Source organism: Cyrtonyx montezumae, unplaced genomic scaffold (assembly GCF_038088225.1).
Source record: "Cyrtonyx montezumae isolate F1298 unplaced genomic scaffold, pur_monq_1.0 scaffold_3, whole genome shotgun sequence".
Taxonomy (NCBI): Eukaryota; Metazoa; Chordata; class Aves; order Galliformes; family Odontophoridae; genus Cyrtonyx; species Cyrtonyx montezumae.
In genome coordinates, this window is record NW_027072034.1 from 143211839 (window position 1) to 143231463 (window position 19625).

Sequence of the window (19625 nt, forward strand, 5' to 3'; positions counted from 1 at the left end):
TTAAGCTTTGAAATAAATATATTTTTAAGTCCTAAGTAGTGCCCAATTACATTCCAAGGAACTTGTAAACTCTTTTATCACCAAAGAATGGTTGGCAACATCAGTTATTTTAATGGATATATATTACTTTGAACTAAGTCTTTGCCATCTGTTCTACTCCATAATTAGGAATGTAAAAAGAACATATTTCACAATTGCATCACTAAAATGTGTAATGTAAGTGTCTTAAATGAATATGCATGCTTTCTGAACAATGTAGAATGGATCTCTGATGTTTCCCTTATGTTTCAGAAATAAATCAGAATGGATGGCTATGTTGTCATTACACAGTCATTTTCTTGACACTGTCAACTTGGTTCACAAAATTCAGGATATTATAATAGGAAGATTTTACTGTACAGGAACTTTAAGCAAAGTAAAACTATAGATGCAGAATATGGGAATACATCCGACAGGATTGTTTTAATCTCAGTCTCTTTAAAAAATAATTATCAAAATATAGCTACATTTCTGTAACCGCACGTTTCCTGCTGCTGTGAGATTTTATTTTAATATCTTAGGAGTTTCTGAATATGAATAATCTGAACTAATGATTTACATAGCATCAACAATATACCTTAATGCAAATAATAAATCCAGGAAAAAAAAAACACCAATGTGCTTGACAAAATATAGCACTTTTATTTCTTATAGTATTTATATGAATTCATACTCATCTGCCCAGAATTAAAAATATATGTTATTAGGCCTCTTTACATATTATCACCTGATTCTTCACTCACACGGTATTTATGTTATGGTATAAGTGAAATTACTTTTCATCAAATAATCAAACACGGATCCTGCAGTCAGAATAAGTGTCATTAGTTGAATAATATCAGGGAAATCCTTATCCTCAATTGGAGTTAGTTTGGTAGGAGTTTGGAAGCTGTTAAACTGTTAATTTACAATGAGTTTTCAATGACAATGCGTAAAGAGGAGTCAATAATAATTAGATGGAGACTCTACAATGAATGGGTGCTTAAATATTCTCTGCACAGTAGATAGTGTACAAACAGATACCTCCATTTCTACATCAAGAAATATATGACAGTAACTTGCAGACTTCAAGGAATGTAAAGAAATCTAGTAAGTTTTAAATGGTGTATTTGGATTACTGAAAGCTGTCTAGCCAGAGCCAGCATGAAGCACCAATGGAACCTTTTTACCCAGCAATAATTTTACACTTCTCAGTAGGGTAAATTAGCACCAACTCCACTATGCTGTGTTGCAAGTTTCTGATCACCAACTTCCAACAGCCAAACTCCCACATTTACAGCTATTGCTGCACTCCATTATAACCTATTGTGCTACATGCCCCAAGATGATATAGCCCTTTCTGTGTATATATGGAGTAGCATGCTTTAGTCTGATAAATGGAAAACATTCAGAGTTCCAATATTCTTACAGACCTGAGAAGGTTACCTAAAGAAAAGCAAAAATATATTTTAAACTTTCTGTCTGACCATCTATGTATCTATCTGTCTGTCTTCTCTCTGTCAATGAATATAGTTTTCTTGCTGTGGAATAAACACAATAAAGTTGTGTGCTTCCTACCTCTGAGCCAATGAGCCATTGCAGATGAAGAGGGAGTATTAAGCACTTCCTACAGTCTCTTAAGCATTAAAATGGCAATTTTTTTCTGTTTCATTTCTGTACTTAAGCAGAAGGGGAAAATGTTGACTGTAGTATCCCTACGTGCATCATCTAAGCATCATGTTTTCTACTGCACACACCTGAGCATCCAATAAGTGATAGTGTGTAACTAGTGTAGTTGAAAATGAAGTGACGTGGTCCTGCTCTCCCTGTTCTCCTATCTCATCCTAGCTTTTCTCAAGGAGTTCTTCCAAAGGTGCTGTTTTATCACCACCTTGTTCACACTAGAAAAAAAACAAACAAAAAAATAAACAACAACTAACATTATCATTGCCAATTCACTCTGTCTTGTTGACAATATTAAAATGAAGGCTTTGCCAATACATAACTGGAGACACAGGTGCTCTCTACATCTAAAAATTATTTTCAGTTCCTCTTATACTTTGTGCCCTGAGGAAATGATAGAAAGACCTTGGGAGAAGTGCTAGAATGGGCATTATAACAACCTATTCATTTATTTTCTCATCTAAACAAACTGTGCTGTCAGAAAACAAGGAAGGATGTAGATACAATCAGCAAATATATATGTATGAAACTTCACTTTTCAAATGCTCTATTATCTTTGCCCTGAAAAAGCAAATGGCTGAGCACAAATACAGTGTAAGAGCACATATAATTTTAGAAGAGGGGAGGAGTGAAGGAAAAGATGAGAAGTGGAAAAGAAAAAAGAGGAAAAAGTAAAGTTTGCAAGGATTTTTAGAAATAATGTCACAAAGAATAAACATAATAAAATTGGAACGTCAAAGTCATTAAGTATCAGAAGCTTTGCAAAAGTTAATGACTGCAGTAGAGCTTGGGTGCGTCCTTGACCCCTTCAAAGAATTACAGAATTGCAGGGGTTGGAAGGGACCTCTAGAGATCATCTAGGCCAACCCCCCTGCCACAGCAGGCTCCCTAGACAGGTAGGCATACAGGCAGGTCTTCAACATCTCCAGAGAAGGAGACTCCACAACCTCTCTGGGCAGCCTGTGCCAGTGCTCATCACTGCACTGTGAAGTAGCTCCCACACACACATCAGTTTGTGGCCACTTCCCCTCATCCCATCACCACACACTGCTGAGAAGAGTCCAACCTCATCCCTTTGCCTCCCGTTCCTCAGATATTTGTAGACATGGATCAGATCCCCTCTGAGTCTTCTTTGTTAAAGGCTGAACAGACCCAGGTCTCTCAGCCTTTCTTCATAAGGGAAGAATACCACTAAGTACAGGCCTCCAACTGGACTCTGCACCACTGATTAGAACCCTCTGAGCTCTGCCAGTTCTCAACCCACCTCATCATCCACTCACCTATTCCACACTTCCTCAGCTTTGTTATAAGGATGCTGTGGGAGACAGTATCAAATGCCATACTGAAATCAAGGTAGACTATATCCACTGCTCTCCCCCCATTCAGCCAGCCTATAATGACATCACAGAAGGCCACCAGGTTGGTCAAGCACTACCTCCCCCCCGTGGTGAGCCCATGCTGACTACTTCTGATAACTCTCTCTTCCAACTGCCTGGAGACAGCATCCAGAACAAATTGTTCCAGTACCTTTCCAGGGACTGAGGTGAGGCTGACTGTCCTCAGATGGTAGCAGAAATTTTGCGTCATTCCAAGAGGAATTCTGTCTTATTGTCTCCACTTGAATGCTTTTAGTGGAAAATGTTGTCTCGCAAAAGACAGTGCAAGCATAATTTCAGCTCTGAGAATCACAAGGCTCATGACTGCATCAAAGATTGCGAAGAGGGCAATTTAATGCATCTTCCCTCTGTTTCACCTCTGGATCAAACAAGATACCTGTGTTAGGAACCAATATCCTGTAATACTATACTGGAAAGAATCTTTCTAAGGAAGTCAAAAAAATTATAATATAAAGCAATAAATATCTGAGAAAAAAAAAAACTCTACTAGAAAAGGAGGAAAATAAAAAATTAAAAACAAACTAACAAAATTAACCAAACAACAATAAAGGAAATAAGATTTTCAAGTCAGCAATTTCCTTACCTTTTGAAAGTCAGAAACATCTGCTACTGCTCTAAGTGGCATATTGGATAAGCTGATCATTTCTGACTATAGTAATACCATCATTCCTGCACCCAGGAGTATTTCTACCAACCTCAGGGACATATGGATAGTTTGGATGCTTAAATTGGGTTTAGAAAGCAGGAGAATTTTTACAAGTAGAAGTTTAATATCCTGAAAGCTTCAAATAAATCTCTGTTAGCTCAGTTTTCATCTCTTTAGATAGCACATATGCAAGGCATTTTATGTCTCCAAGTGTTGTGTTTTGACAGTTCATAAACAGACTAGCTCAGTGTTTCACCCTTATATTTTCCTGAACCAGTAGAGCAAAAGCATGCAGCTATTAGTAACTTGTTGCAAAGAACAAAAGGATAATGTCAGGCAGCATCGTGGATAGGACAGCAGCCTAGAGGTCAGGAGACTCAGGTCCTCTTTATTGTGCCACTGCCTTAAAACTGTTTTTTATAAAGGAGTCTACCCAGTCCTTAGCTTTTGCCTCTATTTCTTTCTTCAGATGATGGAGTGAGCTTTATGCTTTTTGGCAAAAGGAACAGCTGAAGAGTGGAAAGAATTTTTTCCTTATACAATGCATTAAGATTTCTTATGCTATTAGAAACAGAGATCCATTATGTGGCCGCACACAGTAAAGACTTTTACACGGTTATTTGGTCTATGATTTTCTATATGCCAAAGTATCCTACTACTTTGTTCCTCCTTATCTAGACTACTACAACCAAACCTTAACTTCCTACGTGTAGTGGCATTAGGTGGCACTTATTAAATGGAAAGCATTTAACATTGAGGTTAACAAGAAGATTCTACCATATTTGTTCAAAATGTTGGTCATAGTAAGCCACTGGGAGGTCAAGGTAACACTGAGATCCACATCACTCTTGTTGTCAGCCAATGTTTGATCTTGAAGACTGGCTATAGAATATGAAGAGTGAAAATTCTTAAGGTGGCTAGATTTTTCAATACAGCCATTTAAATCCTACTTTTATTTCACTTTAAAAAGTGAGTCTAACAATAGTCTTCTTTCTTCTAACTCCAAAGGCCACATTTAAAACTCTGCTGGAAAACAGGTATAAGTCATAAGTTATCAAGTGACATTCTGTGGTATGTGTTTCAGAGAGGACATTCACATAATTACAGAGGTTATTTCTGTCCCATTAAATCCACACATTTAGTGCCTCCCCAAACTCCTGCCCCACACATATTGTAGTGCTGTAATTCATGTCTTCCTATTTTGAGTCCCATCTTTAACACCACTTCCAAACCTGTCCTTCTGTGCCTGAAACAGAATAGTCAGGGTGAAGAACAGATTAACAGTGAAGCTTTAGTACAGCAGAAATTATGATAGACAATAAGAAAAACAAGAAGTGAGGTTGCAGTTATATGTTCTGCAGTTCCAAATGATGTTAGACAAGTCAAGAGCTGAAAGAAATAACTTCTGTCCTTTAGTAAATTCCATTAGTAAATTCTGGTAAATTGAAAAAGCTTAGAACCCAGTGAAGGCTTTGGCAACCATAAATCCATGACCTTCTGTCTCAATGTGTCTGAGGGCATGTCTGATACCCATGAGAGTGTCACTCAACATCCATTTCCAGAGATTTTTTGGTACGAGTTAATTTGGGAAACTTTGCAATGTCACTACCTCTGTCACCTACAGAAGGACAACTACACAGTAGCAATGGTTCTCACATTTGAAGACAAACCTTCAGCATGCTCAAGCATATTTAAGTAGCATTCCATTAGTTGTTAAATATCACATATAGCTAATAATTATATGATGCATGGGAAAAAAATAACAAAAAAAAAAACTTAGACTGACAATGCTATATGGTCTAGTTTGCTAAGACACTGCTAGAATAACCTCCGGCATAAGTATTCTAGCAATCTTTCTAAGTGTCTGCTTTCAAAGTACATACATAACATCTTGTGATAACAGTCATATGTATACCTTGAAATATTTTCAAATATACAAGACCTTTGACAAAACCTCTGTTCACTATCTTGACTTATCTGTAAGCTTTGATATGTTTTGGATCAAGCCATTTATTAACAACAGGTTGAATTAAAGATTGAAGTCAGACTCTTAATGGATAGCACTTTGATAGGTTATCTCCGAGTAGATGTTCTTACATGTGAGAGACTTTTGGAACAAATACACAAATCTTACAGTATCATTAGAAGCTAAAGTGTATTGTACTAGTCCAAATTCTATAATATTAAACTATAGCTTAGTTTCTAATTATGATTCAAAATCTTTACTTGAGTAAAACTATTTCTTATACATTCAGAACTTAATAATGAGGTAACCTGAATGTTCAAAAAGCATTTTAAATACCTAAAAAATAAACAGGAATATTTTGAGTTAGAGAGCATAAAATTGGGAGTATTTATTTAACATATACTACAATTTACATAGTCAGTACTCCTACAACTGAGAAACTGCCAAAATAGATAACAAATAATTATAAAAAATTAGATAACAAATGTAGATAAGGCCATAATATTCTTTTTTATTATTATTATTTTCCCCATAAAACCATAGGAATTTCCTCACTTAATGAATTCCAAGATCATCAGCAATTTTCAGTGTCTCCAGATGACATTTTATCATGAAGTGTCCCAAGCCTTATATCAATATGTACCAACAGCTTTGACAAGGAACAGAGACTATAGGAGTACTGTGTGTCATACAGGCTTCAAAATCTTTTCTCAAGACTGTTCTTGGGCTACCAAGAGCATTCCCTTGTTGCCTACTACTACATAATTTTTTTTCTTAAACGATTATGTTCATTTTGACAGCAGTTCATTTTTAATTTCTCTCATAGAAGACTGCCACAGAGAATCACTTCCTTCTTGAAAACTTTCTGATTTGCAGTCTAAATAGATTTATGACCAGCTTTTACCTTGTGTCGTTATATCCCTTTCTCCTTTCCCACCTACTGGTAATTAATCAATTGGCATTTACATAAGAATTATTCCAGCCTCCCTTAGACCTTCTCTAGCTACTTAAATTTGACATGTTTTTGCAGTTTTTCCTACAGTAACACTTATCCATATAAGCTGTGTTTGAACCTCACTGAAGGAATGACTGTAGCACAATGTCATTCTGTTAGACACTGAGAATAGTAAAGACCTTATAATCGTTCCACTAGTAGAAAAAAAAGATTGAGCTAGAGCTCACACTTCCATAAAATCACAAAATCAATCAATTACAATCACCTGTAAAAAAAAAAAAGTTTCTTGATTTCTAGCACCCATAGAAGTAATTCAATTACTGCTCTTGATAGAGAAGAAACAGAATAAATCAGAGGGCAGTATTTCTATTAGATTTCATATTCTTGCACTTTCTTTTATTTCTGAAAATCATTCTCATAAATTTTCTTTTGCAGGATAACGTTACATCAACTTGTGATACTTAGCAGTCTTCAACATTAAGTTGGGCCTTGAAAGTATCAAAACCTTAAAAGAAAAATACTGTAAATGTCTATCTTTCAAAGGTATTGCTGAAGCATACACAACCCCTTTTCCAGACTATTCTCCTAGAATGGGAGAATTTTTGCCTCATTCTAAGAGCATAAACATTAAGATTCTGGTCTAAAGTAGCTAGATTCCTCCTACAGTCAGTGCAGAGATATTCATCTTTACAGGGTAATTCCGTAGGCGTAGAAAATATGTGCCCTAGGCTTTCCTTAAACTTACAAAAAAAAAAAAAAAAAAGAAACAGACACTTCTAAAAGTCCACATCTTCCACAGATGGGATGAACTTGATTTTTTTTCAAGCACATTCTAAGATCTATAGGAAACTAGACTGAATCATGATCTGAATGGCAGTGTAAATTAGCGATTTTTACAGAGTAGTAACCAGAGAAGCAAGAGTGTAACTCCAGTACAATTCAGATCACAGTTTGGCCTCTGGTGTTGAGTAACTCCCATACTTTCAAAACGAAACAGTTTGCAAACCACCGAAACTGCAAGCCAAAACTTGCTATGCTGGCATGTCATCAGAAGAACTGTTGTGGGAAAGTGCTTAGGAAATATAAATCTGCCAATCTATCATTTTATTTGTAGTAAATCACATCTCAGTCTGTGGCCCTAATATTAATTCTGTTGCAGTAATGCAAATGGAAGTGATATTCTTGCTTAAAGAGCTGAGTTGAACTAAAACCCCTCATTTTTTCTCAGGCTATGTATTCCAAGATACCTGTGAATTCTTTCCATTGAAAAGTCTTTCCATAGAAGAATAGTAAACAGTGCAAATAATCTACAAAACTTAGTCTATATATTTAATTCATTATAGTTACACTAAGGATTTTTGGACAGCTTTTCTCCTATGTCTTGGCAGTACACAAACTATGCTCTGTTGCTTTAATATTTGAATTTTGCAACACTCCACATCTATTTCTTGTGCACCCTAGAGCCAGCTGAAAATATTTGAAGCTTTCATCAAACTAGGCTTCCATTTCTGAATTAAATTCTATTTTAGGGAAAAAAAATATACTTCCTTTTCAAAATTTATATATAGGTTTCTGCCTTAGGGGATTATTTGTAAGAACTGATGCTAATAATTAATCTGTGCAATTACAGGATCTGTCTTCAATTCTAGCAAATGACTAAAATCCCCTACTCCTTTTCCTCCATCGAAAGATGAAAGATGTTTAGAAATGAAACATTATTTACCAAAGATTTTAAACTGCATATAGTGATACTATATGTATATACTTAATAAACAGAAAATGATTCTTACTTCTCTTTGATTGTCAAACTAGAATGCATTAGCATAACTGACATGCATAAAGGGTAAAATTTAGAAAAGAGAAATGATCTACCAAAATACTGTGCTGAGGGGGAAAAAAGAATCAACTTCATTTATAAGATAAAGATATTCTAATTGCAACTCACTAAACAAATTTCCCAAATTACTGGCTATTTCTTTGCAGGTCAACTGATAGGTCATCCCAATGCAATGTCTGAGGAGGTTACTCAATTTATCAAATGCAAAGTAATAGCAGCATACACAGTAATTAATCTGATTTAAACATGAAACAGTCTTGTATGCTGTAACAGAGATTTATATGAGGACATTCTAATGTAAAGCTGTCTCTTCGGAAATCTGTACAAAGACATCCATTCCAAAAGATGAAAATGAAGTAATATCCGCCTCTGACGTCATGAGTCAACATCATAAAATGGGAGGTATAACCTTTGGAGCAGACCCCTACGTTTTTATTATGAAAAATCAGATTATATAGATTAAATGACTTGTAAAGGCCTTCTTGAGTTCTAAACCAGAGACTTGTGGTAATAAGTTGTTGATTTTGATAGTGACTAAGGTCTCTTTCCTACATTCTGCTTTAATACTGGGAAGAAAATATAATTAAAATGCAAGTACTGAGAAAAAGGATACAGACAGAAACAGTTCACATACAACTGTCATGGTTTTATGATTTTATACCTGTCTCAGAAGAGAAGAAGAACTATGTACCCAAGAGGACTTAGCATTGCTTTGCATTTTTCCGTTTTCTGCTCAGAGGGAAAGATAAAAACTCTTTGTGTCACAAGACACAGGCTCTTTCCTTTCGGATTGACCCAGCAGTGGGTGCTCACTCACCTTCAGCGTTTAGCGTAAGGCCTTTGGTTTCTCAGACACTCTCTCACTCATTTTCTTTGATTTATTAGCTTCAATTTCAATTATATTGTGTTATTTTGCATTCCAATATCTTATTTAGTAAATTAGCTTTCCTCCTCAGATTGTTGCTGCTGCTTTTTTTTTTTTTAGACCCATCTCTCTTTCCCTTTTCCTTTTCCCCTTCCCCTTTCCCAGGGCATGGGACTGTGGGTCCCCTGCCCCAGTCGTCATAGAACCAGGCCGAACCAGCCCATAAACTGTTGACAACAACGTTGTGCTAAGAACCTGCTTAAGTGGAAGGCATTAATACATAAAGAGATGAGTGGAAAAAAAAACAGCAGAACCTTCACGCTGAGGAATAGCATGAGGAGACGGAAAATGTGGAAGAAGAAACCGTTCACAAACCCTGTGAAACCAAAAGTACAGTTCACAAGGTTCACAAAACCTCAAAACAAAACAACACAAGGTTTGCCCATCCCTTACCATTAGTCATATATGAGAAATGTTCCACCTTGACCTCTGATAAATCTTGTCTGTGAAATTTCTCCTGTTTTTGGATACTGTGCTCTCTGACAAGCCACTATACAAACTGATTTTGAAGAATCTTTGTTCTGAGGGTGGACAGATTTCTGCCAAAACAACAGGTGACTTTACTACCGAGGATAGATAGAGAAGTTTACAATAAAGAACACAAACAATGTTCTCTATGTGCTACACAGAACATAACTATATCTTGTAATAAATTAATTTCCATCAGCTACCACTGAGACCTGTAGCATGATTTATTTATCTACATATTTGTTAAGTTTACAACTGTAGGTTTTTTTTTTTCAAAAGGAAAAAAAAAAAGGTTATATATTCCAGTAGCAGGAAGCATACTGACAGCATTCCCAAGGAGAATGACAATTTGCATTTGTTTTCATCCACCCACTCTCCCTACTCTGCTATTTTAGGACTTCTGAAAATCTGACTATAACATACAAGGTCCAAGCAAAACAAATTTGTTTGGGCTCATGTACAAGGGTATTTACAGAGCTGATTTTCCTTTTCACCCACAGTTTTCAGAAACTAACTTTTGCTTTTAGGTACTGTTGTACACTAAAGACAGTGCAGAGCTGTTTCACCCTGCAGGGATTTCTTAGGACAGAAGGAAGCACATTGTTTCCTGAAGATTTTCATTTGCATTGGAGGCACTGGGTGCAATTTGTGACACCCTAAGCATAAAGCGTATTTCCTTCTAGCATGAGCAGTCACATCTGGTAAACTGTCTGGGAAGGGAGATGCAGGTTTGGTTACAGTTGTATGCCTACGCCTTTGAAAATACTTCCTGGAGATAGAACCTACACATTCTTAAAAACAGCAGCGCAATCCTGGATTGTCATAGGCAAACTACACAGAAAATGTGGAATAAAGTGAAAGGCAGCTATTTATTTCTAAATAAATAAGGGTAAGGTTAATGTAAGGATTTCCCTTTAACATCATGTTTCCTCTTAAGGAAATAGATTTTTGCAAACACAATACAATGTTTACCTTTTTTCCTCCTAAGTCTTCCTTCTAAAGGTATTAGAAAGCAACCTGACACCAAACTTCATTAGTGCTAACTTAGAAACTCTCTAAAGCTGTCTTACATCCCAGCTCAGTAATAATGAGAAAGGGTGGAGTCACATACTATTAGAACAACAAAGCTAATTGCAAGCTATGATAAATAAATGCCTGAAAGAAAACGCCCTGACTCCACCTTTGTCAGATTCGTATTGAAAAAAGCAGTTTCAGCCAAACCACAAATGCACACATGAACACGAACATAAATACAAACAGTGCTGCTCTAAATACCATGACTGGATGACTGAAACAGGTGAATTACTGCACCAGAAAAAATACTTTGAATAAGGATTCACATTACTTACAAAATGCATTTATGCATTTATTTGTTATACAATTAATTTTTTTCAAAAATGAAAGCTCTACTTTATCTTAAAATCTGGTATAAACATTTTGTATTGCTTCTTTTGTATTCCTTGCTACAGTGATTACTGCTTCCCTTACATGTACTGTCTTCCTCAGTTCATTCCCTACCTTACTGACAAATTCATTGTTCCTTTGCTCTTCCTCTATCATCGAAGAGTAGCTACTGTATCTCTTCGTCACACTCCTGTTTTGACTGTCCTTCCATTCCTTTTTGCATGCTTTATGTCTCCCATATAAATGGAAAGGTCAGATATTTCGCTTCACACTTCAAGAAATTTCTTGATCTTCTCTCTCTTCTTGATTGAATATAGCCAGAAAACTGTCAACATAGAAATAAACCATAAGAACATCTATGCCAGGTAAAGGCAAAAATCTGTTTAGAATGGTATCCAATTCCTAACTATAGCCATTAGCAGATGCCTAGTGGAGAGCATAAAAACAGCAAACATAAATTGCCCTCTGCACTTAATGTCCTCTACACTTCCTTCCAGCCTCCAGCACTCTTTTTTGACTACAGATCAGATTAGAAAATATCGGTATCTAGATTTCAACTACAGATACACTACCTTGAGCCTATCTATTGCCCACATTTTCAAAAGGCATTCATTTGAACAACTTAACAACTTTAACTTGAACAACTTAATTTATCAGTAAGTTTCTCGTATTTGACTATTCTTATAGTAATATAGACAGTAGGTTGGTCTCAAAGTGATGCTTCCTATTTATTTCCATGGAAACTATAACAAAGAACACAGTAACACTATTTGATAGCACAAATTCTCAGCTACAAAACACTTTTTTCCAGCATAGTCACCACCATTAGCTATGCATTTTCACCAGCAATAAACAAGGACTTGCATGCCATGCTCATAAAAATTCGCACTAGTGGAGGCAATCCACTGTCATCACTGATGAAACACATCACCCTGACATCACCTCACTGCTCTCACATCCACTCGTGGGTATCCATGCAAGTGTCAGTGAATGTCAATAGGTGCAATATTTTCTGTACAGAGGAATTTGATGGCAGACATTACCTTATACACACTTCCATGTCAAAGGCCATTTTGTCAAGACTGCCTCTTTACATTTCATTTGGATAGTAGTGTTTTACCAGTAAACAACCACCTCTCCTTTGGTTGCTTCAGCTGCTGTCGGCACATATGAAAATAATATAAAAAGGCAGAAAATATGTGGTTAGGTACAAGGAATAATAAGTATACCTGCAGCACTGTTAAGCAGGCATGCAGGATATGATCACAGGACATTTCTAACACACTACAAAAGGAGAAGGGCTAAAGAATGTTGAGTTTTCAGTTGAATATTACTTCTGAAAGTCCAGCAGAGCAGAACAGTTAATAATAAAACTTCATTGTAAGGACTTATTCTGGCTCAGTGACATAAACAGTCTTGAGAACAATGTCAAGATACATCCTAGATTCCTCTAGTGTAAATGAGCTGTTATCACCCACAGATAAACATTCTACACCCGGACCCTCATAAATGTTTTATACCTGTTGTACAGAAGCATCTGAGGGATTAGGTGAGCAAGGAGAGGCTTTGTTTGCAGCCCTGAGCTTGGCCTTGCCTCCATCCACTCCTTTCCTTTGAGTTCTTGCCTTCAGCCTTGCAGTGAGAAGGAACAGGCTGCCTTCTTGTGTTTTCTCTTGTGTCTCATGCATCTAATACTTCAGAAAACAACAGATCAAAGACTTTTACACAGAAAGGTGACAAAGCAAATGACAGCAGATGACAATGGGCTTGAACAACAATCACATCATTCTTGGGCAGCAGTAGAAAGCTCTTCCCCACATATATTCAAAACTAGTAAATTCCATTTCTAGTCTCAAAAATAAAGCACACACAGAAAAAAAAAAAAAGATAAAAGATAAAATGTCTAAAATACTCAAAATGGACTTATAATCTTGGGTGGCCTGTGTTGTCCAATTTTGCTGTCTTTTCTTACTTCTCCTTTGCACACATATTTAGATCAGACATAAGAGACTTGCCAACTTGATATATGAATAATTTCATCCTCTCAGATAACATAATGGTTAAATTGTAGTGTATTTTTTTTGTTAATTGTTAACATTTAGGAAGCAATTAAATAAATAAATAGTTAGTTAAATAAATAAAAACTAGATACACTGATTAACGTAACAGGAGCCAAAACAAACTATAAAGTTCATGGAAACACAATAGAAAGGGAAAAAATATGACCATAAGATTAGTATATTGCTACTCATAATCTACACAGAAAAATGTCCTTTGATCACTTTATGGTACATACCTTAGTTATCTATGAATAAGGTAATATAATAAAACACTGAGCAAGGACAGTCACTAAGTTTCTAATTATAGTATGAATGTTGCAGTGCATTCACCTGAACTCTGATCAAAGATCATTTAATGATAACCATACCTTTCCATTTTAAATTGATTTTTAATTTTGTGAGTACATTAACAAACAAGTATCAACCTTATGTATACGCTAAATGGAATTTTTCTTCTCATAAACTTGATCTGCATTTGGAAAATAAAGTGTTGCCTATCCTGACAAGAGTAATTATTCTTATAGAAAAAATAGCCCAGATACATATCCTTCTTCTCCACATGATCTTCTGTTGTCAACTACATGCAGTAGCATAGTATTCAGGACCTTTGGTACAAAGGGATATAACCTATGGATACTCCTAATGAAAGCAGCAGTGGCTGGTAACAGTCCTATAAGAGGCTGCATGTGAGAAGCACGTGTAGGACTGGGCTTTCACTAGTTAATAATTACATTCCTTTAGCTTAGCCAAGATCATGAACACTGGTATCTTGTCCATCAGAAAGCTGGGACACACCCACTCAGAGTAATCTGATGGTTCCCTCCTGTATGTGGTTCAAAGTACAGAAATTTCTGTAATTAGAGTAACTTTAAAGTAGTTCCCTCATTACAGAATGATTGAGAAGCTGAAGTGGAGAAAGTGGAGATGAAAGCACAACAGAAGTGACAGCAAAGTAAAAGCAGTAGGAAAAGTATAAATTCTTCTACACTGTTCATTTTTAGCACATGACGCCTCAACAAGGAGCTTATATTAGCCATAAAAGTGCTTGAAAATTTAAACTGCTGTTCCAAAGAATGCAAAATTCATCATGTTCACATAGCAGCCAATATCATATTTGAACAATTATAGAATAAAATCTCCCACCTACACCACATCTCTATCCACTCTATTTTAAATGACTCCTTTCTTTTAAAAGTGGAAATACGCCACTACAGAGAGTAGAACTTAGTAGCAAAAGATCGTAAGAGGTGGTATTATAATTTTGATTTAAATTTAGTGTCAAAGCTCAAGAGATCAAGTGAAGACTTGACATCTCTGACCACTGATCCCCTCTGAACACAACTCTTTTTGCAAGTTGTCATTGACATATATAATCATCATTACTGAAAATCAATTAAATTCTTCTGCCTGTTCTCAAGTATAAGAAGCCACACTGGTGACTGCCATTGACTTGGAATTAATTTATGATAAAAGAATTCCTGCATTATGTTATTGCCAACACAGCAATGTGACTTTTGGATCAAGTCACACATCCAATGGAATTATATAAATGTTATAGTTAAGATCACGTAATCACAGAGCTGTAGGGGTTGGAAGGGACCTCTAGAGATCATGTAGTCCAACTCCCCCTGCCAAAGGAGCTCCCTAGACCACGTTGCACAGGTAGGCATACAGGTGGGCCTTGAACGTCTCCAGAGACTCCACAACCACCCTGGGCAGCCAGTGCCAGTGCTCAAAACATGAGTCAGGCAGGAGACGTTCACAGTTCAGCTAAGGTTTTTGTATATTTATGTTTCACATTCCAAAATTTTCGTGCAGTAATTTTGAAAAGGGAAGGTAAAACAGAATCCAGTTCAATCTGTATTTTAACAATTATTTTAAACTAAAAGCAGACACAGAAGCAATGTCTTTTTTCTTCAGCTCATACAGAGAATCTTAAGAGATCATCTGTTCCAGTGTTTCTCTAATTTTAATTGAAGGATTCCCTATTGATCTACTTGCTATTTATTACTTAGGTAGGATTTGTTATTATTTCCACTGGTACATAGGTTTCAGGTTGGAAAATAATCACGTTTTTATTCAACTGAACAAAACATTGGGATCAAATTTTCACATCATTAACACTACTGAAACAAGCAGAATTAAATCAGTCTTTGGCCCTAAACATAGGACTTTGTTAAGAACTGCCTCACTATACAAACCACATTTTCTAGCACTTTGGATCACTCTATAAAATGACTGAGGGCAGGAAGAGGTGGACTATCTCCTCCTTCCTTACATCCCAAATTCACTGATTTGCCATTATCAGTATCAGCTCATTCTAGTCAACAGAAATTTGGTTTCCACCTTGAAATCTGAGACGTAATATAGCCCTTCTCTTATTTCTATCAGCCAACCATATCTCTTGAATATGCTTGTTACCCCTAAAAATACAATACTCTTTTTAATCTTGTTGCATACTTGGCCTTTGTGATTTGGCAGTGAATTCCACACTCTAATTACAAGTTTTATAAGTGGAGGTAATTATAGGTTATATTTTATCAGTTTTGAATGTTAGTTTTTAGTTTTCCTTGATGTTCCTGTGCTTATGTTAGATGACAGAGAACACAGTCATCTAATCTACTGTACCTAGACAATTATACTACTGCATATCCTTTTTTAACCTCCCCTCTGAAGTTAAAAAAAAAAAAACCTAATCTTTTAAAACAGATTTTTTTTCATATCCTTAGTCATCCTCATTACCCTTTCTTGATCTCACCTTAACTTTTCAATATACTTTGTGAAATGAGGAAAACAACTGCTGAGTTTATGCAGACTGCACTGAACACAACGTGCCACGTGTGTAATCATAAAAGATGAGGTCCTGAGAACTCAGTTCTATGGTGAGCCATGTTCCTTCAGTCATAAGTATTAAAGCAGGAGAGACTTTCCAGACAGACTTCCCTTGACACAATGCCATGGTAAATAACAGAAATTCTACATCGAATCTGCAAATTCTTTTTCAGACATAAACATATCTTCTAAACTTAATTTACAGAGGACTACATTTACCTTCTGTTATCCTCCTCCACTTTGCTTCTATAGTTGGTTTATTCCAGTTCCTAAGGTGAGAAGCTCTTCCTGTGTGAAATTTAAAGAGCTACCACATCCAAGAGAAAAACAAACAAACAAATAAATAAAGATACTTCTGGACTGTGACGGCACAAGGTTATCTATTAACTTTTTCCTGAATAAAAAAAAACCCTGAAATAAATAGTCTCTCATTTTAACACTTGATTTCTAGACTTTCTATTCTCCTTGAAAGTCCTACCAGTTTTTCAACATTCTTTTGACTACAACCCAGTACTGTCCTAAATAAAACTGTAACAAATGAGTTATATTTCTTGTGTATTCTTATATTAGTACTCTCCTGATAAAAGGTCAATATTCATCCCCTTAGAGTCTTCATCAGGCACTTGCACACAGATGTTTATTTATAGAAGGATTCCAATAGAGATGTCCACCCTCATCACTTTTCACCCCAATATTGAAAGGCTATTTGTACTGGCAAGGTCTGCTCCCAGGCCTCCCAGAGCTCCATGACAAGTAGCAAGGATCAAGCTAGTGGCTAAATAAGCTGTTAATAATGCTAATAAGCTGTAATACAAGTCCATGGGACACATCCAAGAGTATTTAGACTGCCAGCAAATGTCACACAAGGTTGCTCTCTATCCGTTCTTCAGGCCACAGAGGTCAGAGGAGGTTCCTGACCGTTATAAAAATGCACTGTCAATCTTAGAAAATGACAAGGATGATCTAGGTGACTACAGACTAATCAACCTTAGTGCAGACTAAGTGGGAAAATTATGATGCAAGTATTCAGAGAAATCATTCTTATTCATACAATGATAAAGTATGTGATTGAGAACGGCCATCTTGAATTTACCAAGAGCAAACTGTTTTATCACACAGATCGCCTTCTACAATTAAATTACATGCTTTCTGAGAGAGGTAATGTGTTGTTCCTCTTGTCTTCAGAAAGACTTCTGATAGTGTTCTTGCAGCCGGAGATATAGGCTGGATAGGGGGACTACAAGCTTAGTTAAAAACTGACCAGATCATTAGCTCAAAGAGTAGTTAACAAATGTTTGAAGTCCAATTAGCAGGTGATTTCCAGTGGCAATGCCTGGGAAGAAGATTGGGGTTGGTATTTAGTGTTTTCATTCATGACCTGAATGATAAAATCTTTTGGAAGGTCATATTAAATCAAGGAGAGGCTGTTGGAATTCTGTAGACTAGAGCTCCTATTCTGGAAGACTTCAACAAACTGAAGGAGGGGAGAACAGAGAAATCTGTCTTGAAATGCTAAAAATAAGAATATTAGTGCAGGCTGAGACTAACAGTTCTACAGGATAGAACCCAGTGGACAACAAACTAAACAAAGTCAGCAGTGTGTCCTTGCAGCAATGAATACTAACCACATCTTGGACTGCATTAGCAAGACCATAGCCAGCAGGTCAAGGGACATGGTTACTGCCCTCTGTTCAACACGTACAAAGCCACATCTGGAGCACTGTGTTCAGCTCACTCTGCCGAAATAAAAGAGAGATTGAAGAGAGTCAAGTGAAGGGTCACAAAGATGACTAAAAGCTTTCAGTATCTGATGTATTCAGATACTCAGAGGTTGAGGGACCTGAAAATGTCAATATTCTTAACTTTAGTGGACTTTTACTACTAGAGCATTCCTTGTGGTTACATTATGCAAACAGACACATTTTGGTAGGCCCATCTTGAGAATCTACAATAGCCACAGGCATACATTAGAGCACGTTAACACCACCAGTGCAATGTCTGATGATGTGCCACAGCAAATTCTGAACTGGGTTCCACACAGACATTAAAAGACAGCTCAAGATGGTACTGTCCCCATGCAGCAAGCAGGAACTCTGGTGGAATTTCCGTACTTCTATGTCTGAGGAACTCATGAGCTCAGGGACCTTCACACAGAAAAATATGATTTGTACATCAAAGAGCTAACTGGCATCCAACCCATGAACGATTTTCCATTTATAGTTGCAAAGCCACTGCTCAAGAGGGCAAAACGAGTTTATAAAATATTTCTGCAGCTATAATTGTTTAGGACCACTGAAGTGCGTGTTCCAAGCCAGATCAAAAGGAGCACCACAAACCCATGAAAGGCTTATGTGTAAAGACAGGGTAAATTCCAAGTCCATCTGTAATTCTGTCAAACCAAGAGTCCTTGTAACTGTATACAAATTAAATGTCTGTCTGCCAAAAATTATGTGAACAAAGAACAAATACCCCCTTATCTTTTTTTTTTTTTTTAATTTATTTTTACAGTAACTACCTTGTTTTCTTCAAGGTTACATGTAACACAGTTACACCACTGTGAAAGCACAAATCAGGTCAGGAGTTATACCAATACCAGGTATTGATCATGGTCTTATTATGCATCTGTTTGAATAAAATTGTTTAAAGGTATGCTATACAGAGCTAAAGAAGGCTCAAAACACAAGAGGATTTTAAGGACACTCAAAATTATTTTCTTGAATGGGGCAAGGCAAATAAATCCCTGATCTATAATAGACTAACAACATAGATAAAATTGCAAATGCAGTTCAAATGAAGAAGGCCTAATGCTTTACATTTGCAGACTGGTGATATATGCACGTTTTTTCATGCATATGACATTGTCTGAAAAAACCTTCTAAAAATTTCTTTCATGTGACAAGAGAGAGTCAAAAGGCAGGATTTCTAACAAAAAATGTTACAATAACTTTAAAAATATATCGATCTTATGAATGTAATTAACAACTAAAGACACCAACTTCCTGATTCCCTAATTTGACCAAAAAACTGAATGGGTTTCCTCTGCAATTACCACATTATGTGTGAAAGGCACTAACTTTTATAGTCCAGCTGAAGTTAACTTCTAAGAACACATTCTGGGAGAGAAAGGGTTGAAAATATGCCACAAAACACGACCTTCCCGTCAGCTGGTCCGATCTAATAACAGACATTACCTCTCCCTAGAAACCGTCGCTTTGTTTATAGAGATGGGGGCACTGCTATCAGGGAACGCCAACTGCCAGGCATCTCCCTGCACCCAGAGTGCGAGCACTGAAGCGACTGTCCAAAAATACCCTCACTTTCGGGATCCCCGAGCAGCGCGGTGCCTCCAGCCTCTTTCCAACATGGAAACGTGAGGTGCTCCCCTTAACTGCAGCTGCACCCCCTGCCCCGCTCCCAACGTTTCTCCTGAGCTG